Source organism: Octodon degus, unplaced genomic scaffold, assembly GCF_000260255.1.
Source record: "Octodon degus isolate 3935 unplaced genomic scaffold, OctDeg1.0 scaffold00179, whole genome shotgun sequence".
NCBI lineage: Eukaryota > Metazoa > Chordata > Mammalia > Rodentia > Octodontidae > Octodon > Octodon degus.
The window spans coordinates 1,845,603-1,864,399 of NW_004524755.1; the positions used below are offsets into that span (position 1 = coordinate 1,845,603).

The window sequence follows — 18,797 nt, forward strand, 5'->3', positions numbered from 1 at the left end:
CCTGCTTCTCCCAGGCACTCTGGAGAGGTGAGACTCTCCCTGCATTATGTTAAATCTTGCTTTTACCACGGAGCCTGTCCTCTTCAAACTGAATTAGCTAATGGTTTATATTTCTTCCTTTGAACCTTAATCCTTTATGTTTTTCTATTAAATATTATCCTGCCTAAAAACACTGTAAATTTCAACTTGCCCTGATTACTTTGAATTAGACAATGCAAATCAGTCCACTCAGTAAATCTTGCTCCTGAAATTTGCTAAGTATAATGGTTGAATTATGCTCCTGTGAAAGAAAGACACATAGTTCAAAAAACCTCCAGACACAGAATATGTTAAAAATGCACCCAGTTCTTTTGTGAAAAATAACATCTACTACTCAAGTGCTTACTAAGGGCCAAACACTGCCTTAATACTTCACATGCATTCTTAGTCCCCAGAACAACCTTAAGAGATAACATTATCACGCTTAAAATCAGATCAAATGCAAATGCACCACATGTGTTTATATCCATTCTGTTTCTGCCACCACACCACAAGGTAGCAATGATTTCATATGCAAAGTAACTACAATAGCAGTTATGTTTTAAATGGTTTTAACAGATGGATCAATTTGATATAAATCTGACAAGCTTGATTATTCAAAGTCAACCATATACATTTCATTCAAAATGTATCTAAGTGGAAATTTTCCAGAACCTAGCCCCAAACAGCTGCCACTTACAAATGCAAATTTCCTTTTTATTGGGTAGAGAGCATAATTCTCCGGTCTACCCCATCTTCTTCATTCTCACTATTGCTCTAACTGGTCTTCCTAATAGTTCTTTTTTGCTTAAAAATATATGAACACTGCCATGATAACCATTAAAAACCTTCATAGTTGTTATCAATGGCATAAAAGTTGTGCTTACAATGATTACAACTTATAAATACTAAATTGTAGGTCTCAACAGTCCGCTTTAAGGATGAGGACACTGAAGTGGAAAGGATTTAAATATACCCCATTCCCTTGGCGTCTTTGCTCTTCCAACAGCCCCTGTTCCAAATCTCTAGCTGCCACCAAGGCCTTCCCTACCTGACAAGATTGTTTTCCTACAAGTCCTACTTGTGCCAACTGCCAACCTCCAGAGAAATGACATCAACAGCAAATATTAATTTTAAAAAATGAAAATAAAAGAATGTTTTAACAGTCTTAAGTTGCTCCTGATAAATGTGTTTCTACAGCAAGAGCTGCCTAAATTAACAGTCAATGGAAAAATACAGGTAGGAAAGTCTCATTCTTCACACAGTGCCTGAAACAATGCTGGCTGAAACAAGGATTTAAAGCCACTTACACAACTGCCCAAAGTCTTCATGCTCCTCTTAAGGAAAAATCATCTCTCAGTAGCTCAGCTACACCTTGGTAAGAATGTCAAAGTTCAAAAGCTAACTATGGCTTTTTATTCTTATTGCCGTAAGTCACAATAAGGCAACACTCCAAGGGAAAAAAAAAAGAAAAAAAAAAAAGAAAGAAAGAAAACTTACACAATTTATTTGAAAAGAAATCAGGTGGCGTACCCAAGAAAAACTAGCTCCTATTATGAAAGTTAAATTTAGGGTTGCTGGGGTTCAGAAGGTCCATTCTGAATGTAAAAGCTAAGTTAAACATAACACTGGAACTTTTAAAAACCTTTTTTGAGAAATGGAATGGAATTTTCTATCACTGCTAATTTACTTACAAATTATATGCTTTCCAAGTAAGTTCACCCTTCCAAATATAGTGTATGTTCAAAACCAGCTATCTTTAATAATAAAATAAGACGTCTGGTCTAAATTTATACTGTAAAAGTACTTTATTCTAATCAGTTCTCCAAAGCTAAGAGAAAAAAAAAAAACTTTTTCTCAGTACTGTTAAAATTAGGGAGGTATATATTCTTCCATTTCAAACAAATTTAAAACAAATGGAATTGAAACAGTGCATTTTTTTGTCACATCATTCAAACACTGAATACTATTCCACTCCCTACCTGCATGTAGATCAAGTTTAGGTAACACAGCTTTAGAGGAGATTGAAAATCTCCTGTTCCCATGTAACTATATTTACATTTATTGAACACTTGCTATTCCACTACACACAAGGAAAAAAATACGCCAGTGAGCATCCAATTGAGTTGAAGAGAACAATTACTGGGGTGTCTTCCACATGCCAACATTTTTATACCTCCCCCACCCCACTGTGCAGGGCATGTAAGCCTCCTCTGAGAGATGGGAGGACTTAATGACTCATTTGTGAAGGACAATAGGGGAAAAGGAGAAGCAGTAACTTTTTGGTGGAGTGAAACCAAGCAGTCATTGTCAAGCCAAGTGACCAAGGCTGACATCATTAAAACCTAGTGTACAGTAAATCCCAGACATGAGAAGAGTAGGGGCTCTGTACTTATATTCTCTCCCTAATCCAGAACCTTGATGCAATCATGAGAAACAACAGAGCAAAACCAAGCTAGTAACTACAAAACAGCTGACAAGTACTCTTGTTCAAAACTGTCAAGTTCAGGAAAAGACTGAAATTGCAGAACAAAGGCGCAAGATGTGTAGTGCAGCATGTGGAATCTAGACTAGATTTCACAACAGAAAAAAGCTAGATAAAGCCATTTATTCAGTTAATGATATTTACCAATCTAACATTTTAGTTGTGACAAATCTACCATAGTTACAAAAGATGCTAATATTAAAGTAAACTGAAGGATGTAATGTCTTTGCAACTTCTATAAATCTAAAATATTTCCAAATGAAAGTATTCTAGAGTCTGGGGAGATGGCTCAGTGGAATAAGTGCTTCCCTGGCAAGCGCAAGGGCATGCGTTCAATCCCCAGTTCTGGGGAAAAAAAAAAAAGTATTCTAATAAGTACTACTATGAAATAAAGGTAGGGTCTATAAGACCCATGGTGCAGCCAAGGCCTGACTTGGAGATGGGTGTGGGCCCTCAAACAGGCAAGAGAACTTAATGAGCTGGGGCAGGGAAGAGGGTGCAGAGGACAGGACAATCGCCACCCAGAAACAAGACAGATATTGGCTGCATAGTAAACACATGGCTCAGCACAACTCTGCTGGAGTGGGTCGAGAGAGGCTGGAGGAAAAACAAGAAGCACCAACCTCCAGGACCCAACTCAAATCCATTGCAGAGAAGGCTGACCTTGGGCTGAAGTGAATTTCTCCCCAGAATCATCGCCTGTACTGATCGTTGGGGCATAATTTTGACCAGGTGGTATTGCTACAGAAATTCAATACACTCTAACATGGAGAGAAAACATTCTCTCAGGTTTTCACAGAGAGCACATTGGCCAAGCAATGGCCGTGACTCTTCCATATGGCTGACACTGACAAAGGTTCTACAATCTGAGGTACAGAATCTCAGGATAAATCCTGAGGAGATTTCACTGACTTTATCAGACCCAAAAGCTACAACTCTTGTTGCATAAGTCCTGCTTACCTTGGTCTTAACCATCCAGCAGAAAAGTATAAAAATAAGTATAAGAAGTAACGCCATACTGTTATGTTGAGCTGTAGGGGACTCAGGTCAACAATTTCTGATATTGCCAGTGAAGCAGAAGACCCAATACTACTATGGACTACTGGACTCTTTTAGAATATTTTGCTGAGTTAACACACCTATAATATTCAAATAACAGAACTTAACAAAAAAAGGGGATACAGATGACTGTCCATTTTGTATCTGTGTAGTATTCAAAATGGTTAGGATAGATATATAGTTACATTCTCTTAATGAATAGAGGGATTTGTTCTAACAGTGTCTGTAAATAGGATATCATGTCCGCATCTTGTACAGCAATTAACCACTAGGAAGAATGTATGCAATGTGTGAATTATTGAAACTGTCCTACCAATATGGTTTGAAACTGTCTCATTGCTATTTGTTTCTCAATAAAATTATGGGGGGGAAAAGATGAGATATGCATGCATTTGGAAAATATATTAAAAAAAAAAAAGAAAAGAAATTCAATACACTCTATCCAGGCACTGAGGACTAAGTGCAAAACTGCATATGACAGAGAAGCACATTTTGACCACTATCTATCTAAACCTCTGACATTTGAAATATTTTGAGAATCACGACAATTGTTCAAAAAACTTTCAGGTTTTTAAGTATTTCAGATTTTCAATTTTCCAAGTAGTGATGCTGAGTTTCAGTCTATGCAAATATTCCAAAATTTAAAAACCCAGAAAATCTAGAATACTTCTGGTTCCAAGCACTTCATATAGGGGATATTCAATTTACAATATTTGGGGAGGGAGAGAGAAGAGGGGCTAACCATGTATCCTAGGCAAGCCTTAGGCTTGCAGCAATTCTCCTGCCTCAGCTTCCAACTACTAAGATTATAGGCATGCACCATCACATCTGGCTTCAAAATACATTGTATTGTGTTAAGTAATCGTATTATTTTAATTTTCTCTATTTAAATCTCATCTCCACAAATGAAATAGCTTTAAGCAGGCATACTCATTTGGTTGGTAGGGGAATACAAAAGAATAGTAAAGACATTCTGAAATTCAATCATCAATAACCAAAAGGATAAAACTACTCTGTGTAATGTAATTTTCTTCCAGCATTCTGATATTCTTCTCTCTTCTACCTCATCACAATTAGCACCCAACAGAAAGGCAAAGTATAAAGTAGTAATGAGTCCACACATAGTACTGAAGTATGCAGAATTAGAGACCTAATTCTTTTAGCCTCAGTAAAACAGGAACAGCTAAGTTCTCAACTCACAAAACCACCACAGGGGTTAAATGAATGCACACCAAGTGCTTAGCACAATATTGAGATGCAAGACAAACATTTAGCAATCAGCAACAATGACAGCAGAAGTTGGTATGCTATCACTGCCAGCACAACCACCATAGTGATGAAGGCCACAAAGGTCACTGTCTCCCCACTGCTAACTTCTAGGTTTTTTATTTTTTATTTATTTATTTTTTTTTTCCGGAACCAGGGATTGAACTCAGGCCCCTGCGCTTGCCAGGGAAGCGCTTATTCCACTGAGCCATCTCCCCGGCCCCATAGGTTTTTAACTTTGTAATGATCTTTCCTAGTTTAAAGGATAGGAGGGAAACTTTCTAACTTGTGTTCTTAGTAGTAAAAAGTAAAATATCTTAGTAGATAGTGAAATACCAATACAACTCAATAAAATGGCTACTGCTATGTTATACGCATGAAACAGTAAAGATGGTCAACAAACTGAAGAGATCTTTGGTCTCTGTGCTAGGCCAGCATTTAAATCATTGTGACCAAAATGACGTACGAAGAAGGAACAATTTATTTTAGCTCAAGTTTCAGAGGTCTCAGTCCATGGTCCCAGGAGTTGGCTCCATTGTTTCTAGGCCTGTGGTGAGGCAGGAACATCACAGCACAGGGCACAGCACAGGGACGTCAGGAAGCAGAGAGAGCCCCAAAGCAGGGCCAAGGGCAGCACACGGTTCACTTCTAAGGTGCCATCAGGCCACAAATCCAGCAACACATTAACCCTCTGTACATGTGCTACAGGAAACTTCTTGGAGCCAAATCATATGAGTTAATAAGCAAACTCTGAAGGATCACTGCATAAGAGGGAAATCACAGAAATGACACTAAAATTTCAAAAATGTCCTTTATTTTTAACTTAAAGACATTATGCAGAAACATTTTAAATGAAAAGAAAAATACAGAAACTATTTAAGGTTCTTTTTAAAAGCCAAATTATTTCACATACTCTCATAGATCGTATGACCATGTGTAGCTGTCACACTTGTCTACACTAGTGGGCAAAATTATTATCCCCAATGTAAATCTAGAGCTCTTTTGTATAAAAGATGCTTTGTGCTAGAACATAACCATGCCAATAATACTAAAGACATCAAATATTACTGACATTCAAGTATCGCTCTGCTACAATGAATAGTCACCAAAATCTAATTCAGCTTGTCAGAGGTAAGTGCACCTGTATCAAGTCACTCAACCACATGATCAAAATGCTGTAATATACAAATAAAATTATTTTCACATGTGAAACTACGTATTAAGGCAGACAACACACATTTATGTATTTACCCATGTTATTTAGACATTAAAATATCAAGAATAATTAGTGTAACTCACTCAGGTTGTTTCATCTGACATGAATTTATAATTTTTTTAACCAGCGTTTATGTCCCAATGCTTCCTTGCGTTATAAAGATTTCCAAGACAATGTGACAACCTGAGAATCAGATGCTACTTTAAAGAGGTGAACAAGTTTTCAACATTGCCAGTAATGTCATGTGACACCATGTTCACTGCCTTTCCTCATAGAAAACAAGGCACTTTTGATTTTTCATCTTAAACATGTAACTCCAGTTAATCATGAAAAATAACCAACTGAAAAGATATTATACAAAACACTTAACATTCTTTGAATTATGACTAAGAAAAGATTACATTAGAGACTAGCAGGAATGGAGGAAATAACGAAATGCACTGAACTGGATCCTGGAAAGCCAAAGGACATTAATGGAAAAACGTGAAATCTAGATAAAGCTCAGAGTTTAATGTACCACAGTAGTATAAAAATGATAATTCTGCAAATCTAAAATTATTAGGTTTATTAAAATTAAAAAACACATGTATGTTTGTGAATGTTATCTAGCAACCATGCATAAACTTTTCTGGAATACAACATCACCAATAAATCCAACCACCAAAGTTGGGTTTCTGTTCATACATCAAATGTCAAATGCAAAACCAGAAAGAAAATTCCCAGAATGATTAAGCCATAGAACTATACAGAAAATGTATAGTTCAATTCGAACACATTAATAAAACTGGCTCAAAACCATTTAGTACAACAGGGTATAATGGCACACATTATAACCTATGCACTTCAGAGGCTGAGGCAAGAGGATCTCAAGTTTGAGGCCTACGCTAAACAAACAGCATGTTCAAGGCTGGCCTGAACTACAAAATAAGATACTATCTCAAATAACAAGTAAAAACCTGAACTCCCAGAAGACCTCAGTATTAATGACATGGCCTCATTTCTTGTTTCATGAGATTTATCCAGATAGAGTACCCTTCTGAAAGTTCTCAAACAATACCAAGCCCATTCCCAGCTCTGAGTTTCCATATCTGGGCTTTGCTCTACCAGCTCTTCACTCAGCTGGCTCTGTCTCATCTTTGGGGGTCAGCTGACTGTGCCCCCGTAACAGGGACTCTCAACACCCTCTTTAAGTTGGGGTGCTGTCCATTATAGCATCTGTTTCTCTCTTCCACATTTAGTACAACATGTAACAACTGGATTTGGTTAACAGTCTAATGTCTTTTTCCTCAACATCAAAGTTCCTGAGACAGATGGCACCAGGTAGGTTATCTGCTGAATGAATGAACGAATTCAAGCTGTAAAACCTGTCCTTGACATGGAGCCTGTTTAAGGAACTCATCCCACAAATGGAATATTCTGTTTGAAGACTGACATAAAACTACTTCACTCTCACTTCTTTCTTCACAGTAGACCTTAGTTCTCTGCTTTGAAGGTTAATAATAAAGACACATCTCTCTAAAAGCCCTAAAAATATCAGTTCACATCAAATTATATTGATTATACAACATATCCACTTTTAAAATTGCACAGGCAACTGCTATGATGTAGTCCAGGCTGGCCTTGAAGACAGACACCCTCCTGCCTCAGCTCCTGAGTGCTGGGATTACAGGCATGAACCACCATGCCCATCTAAAATATCTCACACATTAGAAGAGCCAGTCTTATTAAGCATAGGCATGCCCCAGTTGGTTATTAATAGCTTACATTCACTATTACCCACCTGCTATGTAGTACATGGCATCATCACTGAGCAGGTGCTTTTTACACAGTATTCAAGGGGGAAAGGAACAACAGACTGAAATCCAGGTCTCCAGAAAATATCAGGTACTGCACATCTGGTCCTATTTAGGTAACTCTTTAAAATGTGAGTGTAACCTTTAACTCAATCTTTTGTTGTATGTCCTACCTCTCTTTCTCTCTGGTATCCAACTTTGCAGTCTGACTGCTCCTGTCTGTATTTCACTCCAGCCCTCATTATCCTCCACTGTTCCTCCTAAAGTCACAAACACTGGTTTTTTGGTTTTTGTTTTTTACTCTCAAATCTCTGCTGAAGAATCTAAAATGGTTCACAATTACTCAAAGTCTAAACCTGATTTTCAAGTGCTCAAGTCTTTCAGAATCTGACCCCATACAGTATTACTTCACGGGGCCAGGGAGATGGCTCACTGGAATAAGTGCTTCCTTGGCAAGTGCAAGGGCCTGAGTTCAATCCCCGGTTCTGCCGAAAATAATAATAATAATAATAAATCAAAGTTAGTATTACTTCACCCATTCCCCAAATTAAGTCACTGCTTAAACTGATAGATCTCACTATTCTACATTTACACTACATCCATCTTCTAAACCTAGGCCTCTGCCTTTTTCATGAACTCACCTTTCCTAAATCAATGTACCAAGCATCTCTACAACTTAAAAAGTACAACTCAACTTTCTAAAAACAACAGTGGCAAAAGCTCTTGATATGCAATCTTCCCAATACTCAAGCCTTACCCTTGTCTTTAAATAACTTCTCTCTTTTGTCTTATCAGAAAAGTAAGACACTACTGATTGTCAGTTTCATATATTCCCTTCACTACAGAGGGCAAATCAGAACATTTATTACAACCTTAAATGTTTTTAAACAGGTTTAAATTACAAGAGTAAGGAAGCTGCAAGCCAGAATTACAGCTGTTATAAAACAGTATTCATTGTTTATGGAAACAATGTACAAAGCATTTCACATTTAAATTCTCACATTTAAATTGCACTGTGATCATTAGTATTTTCCTAATGACAGTATATTAAGTTATTAATCTTCCCTATCCCCCCTTTGTTACTGAAAATATTTATTTTTCCAAGTAAAAAACATTCACTTAAATACATAACAAAGACACCATCAAATACCCGTGAAAGATTATTTCTATAGCAAAAAAAATTTCTGAAGGGAGTGCTGTTGATTCCAAAGATGAAAATTTTCACTTATCTACATTAGGCTAACTAAAACTAAAGATTTCAAGTTCAAAGGCAAAGCAAGACAATTTATCAATCCAAATTAAATTCTGATTAGTATAATTCATTCATTATGGCTATAACAAGAAATCTTTACACAAATTCTCAAACATGTTCAATGAAACAGCTTATCACCAGCTGAAGGAAAACTGGTAGCACTAGTACATTATCAGAACATGAAATTTGTATCAAACCAAAATTAATGTAATTATACCAACCATCTTTTACAGCACTACTCTACTACCATATGAACTATAATTCTGTTCCAAACAAAAACTAAAAAAGAGAAGCAAGGTCAGATGAACTTGATATTCAACTGCTGTGCTTTCAAGCTTTACTTTTATGTCTTAACAGCTTTTCTTGGTCCAAGGTTCTCCTAGCTGAATGCGCACCTCCTCCCAATTTTGGTTTGGCTAGAGTCTAAAATTTTCTTTGCAATGAAAGAAATTACAAAGACCAAAAAAAAAAAAAAAAAAAAAAAAAAAAAAAAAAAAAAAAAAAAAAACTTAGCAATTTAAATAGACAAGCCTTGAAATAATATTGTGATCAAAGTATCAAGCAGACTAATAAAACCCAGGTGGTTCAGGCTTATCATATATGGTACTCATTACCACAATTGCACTACTTAATCTACTTCCTGGTGTCAACAAAAACTTTCTGCTATTAATTCCCCCAAGTTACGGATCTGCTTAAGTTACTGCATTTTCTGATAAGACAGCTCTTTGTCCACGAAATTAAAAAAGAGAGAGTGGGTCTCATTAGAAATGTTTTAGAACTGGAGCCATGGTTGATAAAACCACAAAAAACACAGTGGCTTTGTATTATTAGTCATCTATGTAAGGATGTATTTATTCCTAAGAAGATACCTGATGACTCTTGGTCCACAATTTTGTAAGGACAAGAACCAGTTCACAAATTCTTAAGTGGTTTGTACAACAGTACACAGGCTGACACAGCCAATAAATTCCTCTTACTCATATAAACTTACCTCACTCTCCTGGTTCCTTGTGGACCCTAACACACGAGATTTCAAAGCAATTTTCCTATCTAAAATTCTTGGTGCCTTTTAAAATGTACTTAAGTTTTTCTCAGGAAACTTGTTTTGGAGGCATTACACACTTATAAAAGACTCCACTTAGGCAAAGCAAAACTGCATGGATTATTAAATCTATCTCAACATTTGTACTCAATACAAGAGCAGCAAAAAAGCTGTATCAAAAATAAAGGATAGCACATCAGTCTTTCTGGTCAGGATCCCAGGGAAACCAAAAGATAAATCCCAAGGGCTGCACCACACCTCCATCCCACAGACTGTTACAAAGCAAAGTCACCAAGTACTCAGTGTTCCGCGAGTGGCATCCAGTGTTCACACGGATTCCTTACAGCCGGGTGATCCATTTCCTCTCTATGCTCTCTTCGCTTTCATTCTGTTTGTCCAGATGGTAAAAGCAGCAGATTGGAAGCATTGCACAACATACCACTTAACCATACTGTGTACTCAGTAAAAAAGGAAATTCGCATGACAGGCTTTATCAGCATTGTCTGTTGAAATCATCTGCAAAGCAACGTATTCTAGAAAGTCTCCCATGTCACTGAGCACTGATTTCCTAGGTCAAGTGAAGCCACCCATTCAAACTATTTTTGTAATGTACTCAGTAGCATTTCATAAGAACACCATCTTTGTCAATCACTCTCCCTGGCTCAGTCTACATGTTCAGTTAGTTTTTCCACTCCATGCAGCAAATATATACCAGCAGCTGTGCAGATCTTGAGCAGCTAAAGGTTCACAGTACCTGAGCTGGCTACATATCCAACCACTGATTTTCAGTTAATCTAAACTGTCCTGCATTTTTATTTAATATCTAGTGGGCACGCACATGCGTGCACAAGTGCACACACACACACACACACACGACTACACACACACAAACTTAGGAAATTTTCTGAAATGTACTGTTAAATTCAGCAATCATTTGATTCCAGCTGTGTGACAGTAAGTGGTCAGCACCAGGAACTAGTCGTCTAAGTAAACCTATCACACCTACCATCAATCAAAACGTCTGCATCTCTCACTGCTGGATAATCTTACAAAATACTGGAGTCATTTCACTGCTCTTAAACTGTACAACTTGGTTCAGTTAGGTTTTTGTTTTTCGAGGCAGGGTTTCGGTATGTAGTTCAGGCTGACCTGGAACTCACAGCAATCCTCTTGCCTAGGCCTCCCAAATGCTGGGGATTACAGGCATGTGCCACTGCACCAGGCTTAAAGATGATGTTTTAGACAAGCACGTGAGGATACTGGTTCTGGTTGCTATTAACCTAACCTTGGGATTTTTTGTGCCTTAATTAAGGCACATCTGCTAGAAGAACTATAGAAATTCTTGTAGGGCCAGCCATCCCTGGGCCTGCCTTGCCAGCCCAGGCCCTGAGGCAAGCTCAGATGGCAATTGAGACTGGGCGTGGTGTGCGCCTGTAATCCCAGATCTTGGAAGGCTGTAAACAGGCCGATCACTAAGACCCAGATCTAGTATTGAGACCCTGAACACCTTGTAGACCCTTCCCTAAAATACAAAAAAATAAAAATTAAAAAATGAAACAGAAATGAGGTGGATGTACTAAGTGATTGCAGGATCCTCTCACAATTAAGCAGGGACAGAAGGGCTACTGGAGTGAGCAGATCGGGCCTTCAAGTGAGCTTGCAAGAACTAAGGGGAGGAGAGGCCTACAGGAGGCATGAAGCTCACAGTGTGGGACGGTTACCCATGTCAAAGCACAAGTAAGCACAGTCTCTGATCTCAGCTACACCAGAAAGCATCTATAATGAATGAGTAAAGCTTTCTCATTTTTCAAAAGGCAGTAAATAATATGCATGCAGGAAAGTGATAAAGATATAAAAGTATCACTTGGAAACCTAACAAGTCGGTCACAAAGAGGAATCAAACAGATGAAGGTTTGAGCTACAAAAATTTCTGCTAGAGAGAAAAAAAAATTTAAAGCAAACAGAACATTTCACTGGCATGACTAAGATATCACTCTGGAAAATTCAGCATTTGCATGAAGAACATCAAATCCAATTATAACTCATCTGTCTATAAAACTTGCAGATTAGGTAATGTATTTAAATGACTGAGTGAATCTAGGTAGCACTTCTCAGCAAAACAGGAAACAAGCTTAAACTTGTTCATTAGGAAAATCTTTTGGAAAAACAAAAATAGCAAGGATCTTTTGTTATATATTGTAATTCCAGTTTTGAAATTTTAATTAGTGCTAAATAGTTCATTTTTAATGGTTATTACCTTGAAGTTTAGTAATAAATTAAAATATATTTAAAGTTACTGTGGGTCAAAACTAAGACAGCTTTTATTTAATTAAAATTTAAACCATTGGGAACAGTAATTTAAGGATTACATTTTTAGACTTGGGAAACTTAGGAATTTTAAATGCTATTTAAGTACTGTATCCACCTGTAATTTTCAAATCTTATAGTATTACTTTAAGTCTGCACAAAATTTGAACAGGTTTTCCTTGGCTTGTTTCCAAACCATAGCTCTTATGCTTTGGGGACTGTGGGAGAGTACAGTGTAAAGCGCTTTAATTTCTTTAAGCAGAAAAATCTTTTACCTTGACCACATTTCAATGGGATATAGTTCCATGCACAGGGTTGTCTCAACTCTATAAAGAATTACATTTTAAAACAAGAGGTAAATACAAAATTATTTTTGAAGCTGCTCCTATTTCCATGTTTAAAATCTTCAAGTATCCAAACAGAAAACAGACATTTTAAAAAAGGACACAAGCATTTTAGGACTGATGATTCATATTTGGGTGTTACTTCTCATATTCTAATCACCTTTGTAAGCCAAAGTTTAACTATATAAAGTAAGTTCAGGTATTTAAAGTTAAGTTTTCAAATCACAAACCAAAGGCTTTCTGAGTGATCAAACTACCAAGTAATGCTCTAAAATTCATTGCCTTAAATATTCACCAATAAGTCAATAAATGGGCGTGCGTTAACAGTTTCAGAATACTACCAAGAGTAACAATATCAAGATGATTACCTAACAGAATTAGATGGTAATTCAGTGGACAGATTCTTTCTAGTTCTCTGCCCACTGTATTCTAAAAGTATTACATATATAAGACATATTAAACATATTATTAAATATTTTAAGTAGAGAACCAAGGGTCCCAGATTTTTATAAACATTATTACCCAAAGTCCTTCATTTATCAAAACAGCAACAATGTCAAAAACAACAACTCTACCTCGATAGTAAAACAGCAGCAATATATACAAAGTATGATCAAGGAATATTGTGTACGAATAATAAAGATCTAAATCAAATATATGTATCAGCACCTGGCCTGGGTGACGCTATCATTTTTCCCTGCCTTACTCTAGACTTATATCCATTGCTTCCTGATTTTTTCTTTACACAATTCTCTCTTTAAAAAGTCTCTGAAGGTAGTAACCAGGATTTTGCATCTTTGCATCTTTTTCACTGTCTATTCAATGTAATTTGCAAAATAAACCCTAAAATAAAAATAAATTACTGTTGGCTAATATTTCTCTGAGATACATGAAACATTTTATCCTATCTCCACCTAGTGATCTGAGTTCACTTTGCAAAAATACCACTATTTCTCTAATAAGTTTCAAAACATACCCGCCCAAATAGTTTATAAGTGTGTGTGTAGGAATAGTATATATACTATTTTATCAAGAAACTTTTAGAGTAAAATAAGCAGAACTTTTAAATGAATCTAAACAGATCACAGTGACCAAGGATTATTTTTACGGATAAGAGATAAGACAAAACAAGTAAACATCATGTCTTTCTACAAAATGCCCCCATCTGTCTCAAAACTCCAAAAGGCTCTCTTAGTCCTGACCCAACTTTTCCCTGAACTGCAAAGCAACATCGCTGAAACAGTTATCACCAGCTGGGTGTCAAGCACCACAGCCCTGGGCACTGGCTTCAAGCAAACTACAAACAGAAGGAAGGTGAGACTAGAAGCAACAAGTAATTAAGCAGAGATTTTCTCCAACATAAAATTTGGCTTACTTATGTGTAGAGCACTGCAAATAATACAACCACACAGACTTACTCTCTAAAGCCAGTGTACAAAAATAACACCTATGCCATCATGAATTTACTCTAAATGCATCTTATTTTCATTATATTTTTGCCAGTTCATTGTTTGGCCTCTACCAAATTGTCCTTCTGAAATCTTAGTTACCAAAATTTTTGTGAATAAGAGTCTACAGTAGTATTTCTTAGACCCTAACAGTAAACTTTATAAAGAGGAAGTAACTTGCTCCTACTGAAAATTAACCAAAACGTTCACGTGAGTCTGCATCACTTCAATGTGTTCTATCGCTTTGGCAATTACGCCTTCTACACACATTAGCATTCTCTTAGCTGCAATTTAGCAGTACAGGATCTATATGCTTCATTTTGAAATAAATTCACTTTGAGATCCAAGGGTCATCTTTTGAGACCAGCTTAAAGCAAGCAAAATAAAAAATCTTGTCCACTCCAAATATAAAAATTATGAATTTGGCTCTAATGCAAAATAGAGTAAGCTTTTTGTATCACCTGTAACATTAAATTGATTCAGTCTGCTGAAAAACAAGACAGTGAGATATTAAATCTGTGTTTAATTCAGCGCACTTCGTAACATATTTAAAGAATTCAGTTGTATAAAACAGTATCTGCATCTTATCAGATGAAAATATTTCCCCTTTTAGCAAACCCTGGGTTGCATGTCTGAGAAAGTCTCCACTTCTCCTAAGCTTGATAATAGTGCCCCCTACTGGAAATTTTCATATGAGCCGTGGTACTCATTTTTGCAAGTCTTTCTCTCATGTGACCAAGTCATCTCACTCTCAACTGGCAAGTAAAATTCCGTAACACAAAATCCATCCAGATTGAAATCACTCAAAAGACACTTGCTGAGACTGCAAGGAAGAAACTGAATTCATGGCGAGATACAAAGGAAACTTCGTAGCCCAACAGTTTTTCAGGTGTAACAACATAATCTAAGGCAACACTACCCCAACAGTAGAAGGGATCTTTCTCACTGTGTTTCCAGGGCTCAGGAAGAGAACAGCATATACTAAATGAAAGATATCCCGGTCAGGGAAAAAAATGGATTCAGTGCCATAAAGCTCTTCAATGCAGAGCTGAGACTGCCATGCTCAGCTGTACCACCATGTTTTCTATAATGCATGGTAACTACAAATGTAATGCCTTTTTTCCCTGTTATCTGCAGACAGTTTCTCAATCAGCAACTCAGGAAAATGTATTAAAACTCAATAAAAAAACCACTTTTTCTGATACTCCCAGATTTGCCAGTGAAATAAACACCCAGTATCAGTACTTTCATCTCAGTGCTCACAACACATCAAGACTAGATTCTAGATTCAGTTCATATTAAAAGTATTAACTAAACAACGAACAAAAGATATCTTTTTATTTAAAAAAAACTAGACTCTTATTCTTTAACCTAGTAAGGAAAAGTTTCATATCAATCACAAATCTTTAACTTTGTTAAAGAGACAAAAAGTAAATATTTTAGATTTGGAACCATATCATCAGTTGTTAAGTACTCAACTGTGTCACGTGACACTAGCAGGCATACAGCCACAGAAAATATACAAATGAGTGGGCAGTATTCCAATAAAACTTTATCTACAAAAACAGATTCACAAATCATAGTTTCTCAGTACTGACTTAAAACAAATACTAACATTTCATTAGTATTACATTAGAAATCTCCACTTTACACAAGGCACCAAAACACAGAAACAAACTCATTCCTCTGTAGAAAAACAAGAACAAAAAGCCTAACCAGGGGCCAGGGAGATGGCTCAGTGGAATAAGTGCTTCCCTGGCAAGCGCAAGGGCATGAGTTCAATCCCGGGTTCTGCCAAAAAAAACCCACCTAAATAGCTCATAGCATTGCTAAAGAAAAATGCTCTTCCCCTCAATAAACTTTGGTTTCAGAGGACATAAAACAATGGAAAAGGAGTAAGATAGTGAACCTTAGGCTAGGGAGATAACTCAGCAACATAAGCACCTGTTTCACAAGCACAAAGCCCTGAGTTTGATCCCCAGCACCGCATGCCACGCCTAGCTGAGGAACTGGGCATGGTGATGCACACCTGTAATCCCAGAACTAAGGAGGCTGAGGCAGGAGGATCACTACAAGTCTGTACTGTGTAGCAAGGCTATGTATCAGAAAAAAAAATAACAATAATAAAATAAAGGAAAAGAAAAAAAAAATAGAGGACCTTTACCATGACACAGATTAATGAAAATGTAAGATGACCTATATAATAATTTTAGTATTTATTTAGGATCAATAAAAATCTAATGATGACTACATTCTAATGCTTACTAAAAGAATAGGTTAAGAAAGAAAACAAGTTCAACCCTATTACATAAGGTTATGAAAAAACACTAGGTATATATTATATTTTTCACATGCATGAGAAAAATGAGGGCCTAGCATACGACAGCATATGACAGGAATCCTAACAGCTGGGAGCTAAGACAGACCAAGAGTGTGAGGCCAACCTAGATTACCTAACCAGATCTTATGAAAGAGACAGGAAGAAAGGAAGGAAGGAAGAAGAGAGGAAGCAAGGGAGGAGGGAAGTGAATTCTCACTAGCTCCTAAAGTAAACCACAAAAAATAAACTGTTATTTTTCCCCACAAAAAGCAAGCTTCAGGTATGGGGTCATGCTACCCACCCTACATTCAATAACTGTTAGTGTCTGACACACACATCACTGAAAACCTAAGAGCAACACTGTACAGTGGAGAGACCACAGGCTTTGGACCAGGCAGTCACAGGTTTCGCCACTATTCTACTTCTACCTACTCCTAGTTAAACGTATGAGGCACCTTTTTTTTATGTCACTATGTATCAGTTTCCTAGTCCAGAAAATGGGATGATAAAACCTTTAACACAACTGATAACAGGTAATGTGCACACTGTACACAGCATATAATACTACGGCTTTAAGTGCCAAATTCAAGTCTCTCCTTATCTCAGGGCTCTTAAAACACTTTTCATCGAGCTCATTAAAATAAAAGGTAAAAAGTGATCAATTATTTCAACCTATAAAACTAGTTAACTTCCAATGATGTGGGTCTAAAATTAATATGCTATGCTTTATCTACTATTACTACACTGAGCATTACTTCTTTGTATTTGAAACCAAAGATTTTATTTAAAAACAATAATAATGTGAGAAAACAATATAAATCACCCAAGAATGGTTTCTATCACCACCTGTCAAGTAAGCAAGCAAGTCACTCCAGATGAACACCTCTGGCTCCTTACAACTGTGGAAATTGTATTAACAACTGCTTGTCTTCCAGTTCTAAAAGTGACCACTATATTGTAAGTGCTCCCAGAGTTACCCTAACACCAGCAGAATGGACCATGTACACATCTCAACCTTATTCCTGTGGGAGGTACAAATATACAGTAATTCAGATGACAGCATCTCAGACACACACACATACACGCAAGCATGCATATGGATACTGCAAAAACTTTTTAAAAATGCAAGTTCTGGTACTTGGGCATGAGCAACAAAAGTACCCTTGGTTAGTTCTAGAGACAATGCATTATTGAAAACTGATTTGCAGGTAAAATGCAACAGCAAGGTATTAGCTTTGGCAAGTTTATTTAGCATTTCAAATATAGTCAAGATACTATAAAGATGTTTTGAAGATGTTAAGTGAGAAAAAAACAAGCAGTATTTTATCAAAGCTGGAACTGATCAATTCAAATTTATATAGAAAATGATAAAAATTAAGAAAATTCAATTTATAACAGCATTGCAAAGAGTCCAATACTTAAGAGACAAATGTAACCGAGAAGGCAAAAGGCATGTCAACAGTACATACAAAGCAACTTCCCCATTCAATGCAATCACTATCAAAATCCCAATTTTTTTTTTTTTAAAGGACAAAAATCCTTCCTAAAGTTCACATGGAATATCACAGAACCTTGAGCAGCCAAAATCATCCAGAACGGTAATAAAACTGAAAGTCCCACATTTTATCATTTTAAAATGTATTACAAAGTTGTAGTAATCCTAAAAGTGAGGTGCTAGAGTAAAGGCAAAATATATAAATTAGTGCAAAAGAACAAAAAAGTCTACAAATACACCCTGCATGTATGGTGAAGTAATGGTCACCAGAAGTGCCAAGACCACTAGATTGTAAGTGAGAAAAAAATGGTGCTATGAAAACAGAACACATAGCTGCACAAGAATGAAGCTGGATCTTTACCTCACACACTATGACGTGCACTCAAAGAGGATGAAAGTCCTAAACATAAGACTCAAAACTAAACGAAACAAAAAACCCTCAGGATAATAGATTGCTCAATGATTTCAGTACAAAACAAAACAATATCCACTCAGCATAAACATACTAAACACCATAAAAATACAACCTATAGATGCTGGCGAGATAGCTCAGTGGACTAAGCACCTGCATAGGCAAGTACAGGGACCCCAGTTCGAGCTCTGCCCCCACGGTGCCCTGCGCTGACCACAGAGTTCAGGCATAGTGGCACATGCCTGTAATCCCAGAGCTGGGGAGGCTGAAAACAGGAGGATCACTGTGAGTCCAAGCTGCGTAGGGAGACCACTGTTACAATCAAATAAATTGAAAAAAA

General features: G+C 36.8%; 1 protein-coding gene across 1 annotated transcript in view; it reads right to left on the minus strand.

Annotated features, from left to right (window-relative positions):
- Eif3h (eukaryotic translation initiation factor 3 subunit H) overlaps positions 1-18,797 on the minus strand; it is a 96,555-nt gene that overhangs the window by 49,869 nt on the left and 27,889 nt on the right. The window lies entirely within an intron of this gene.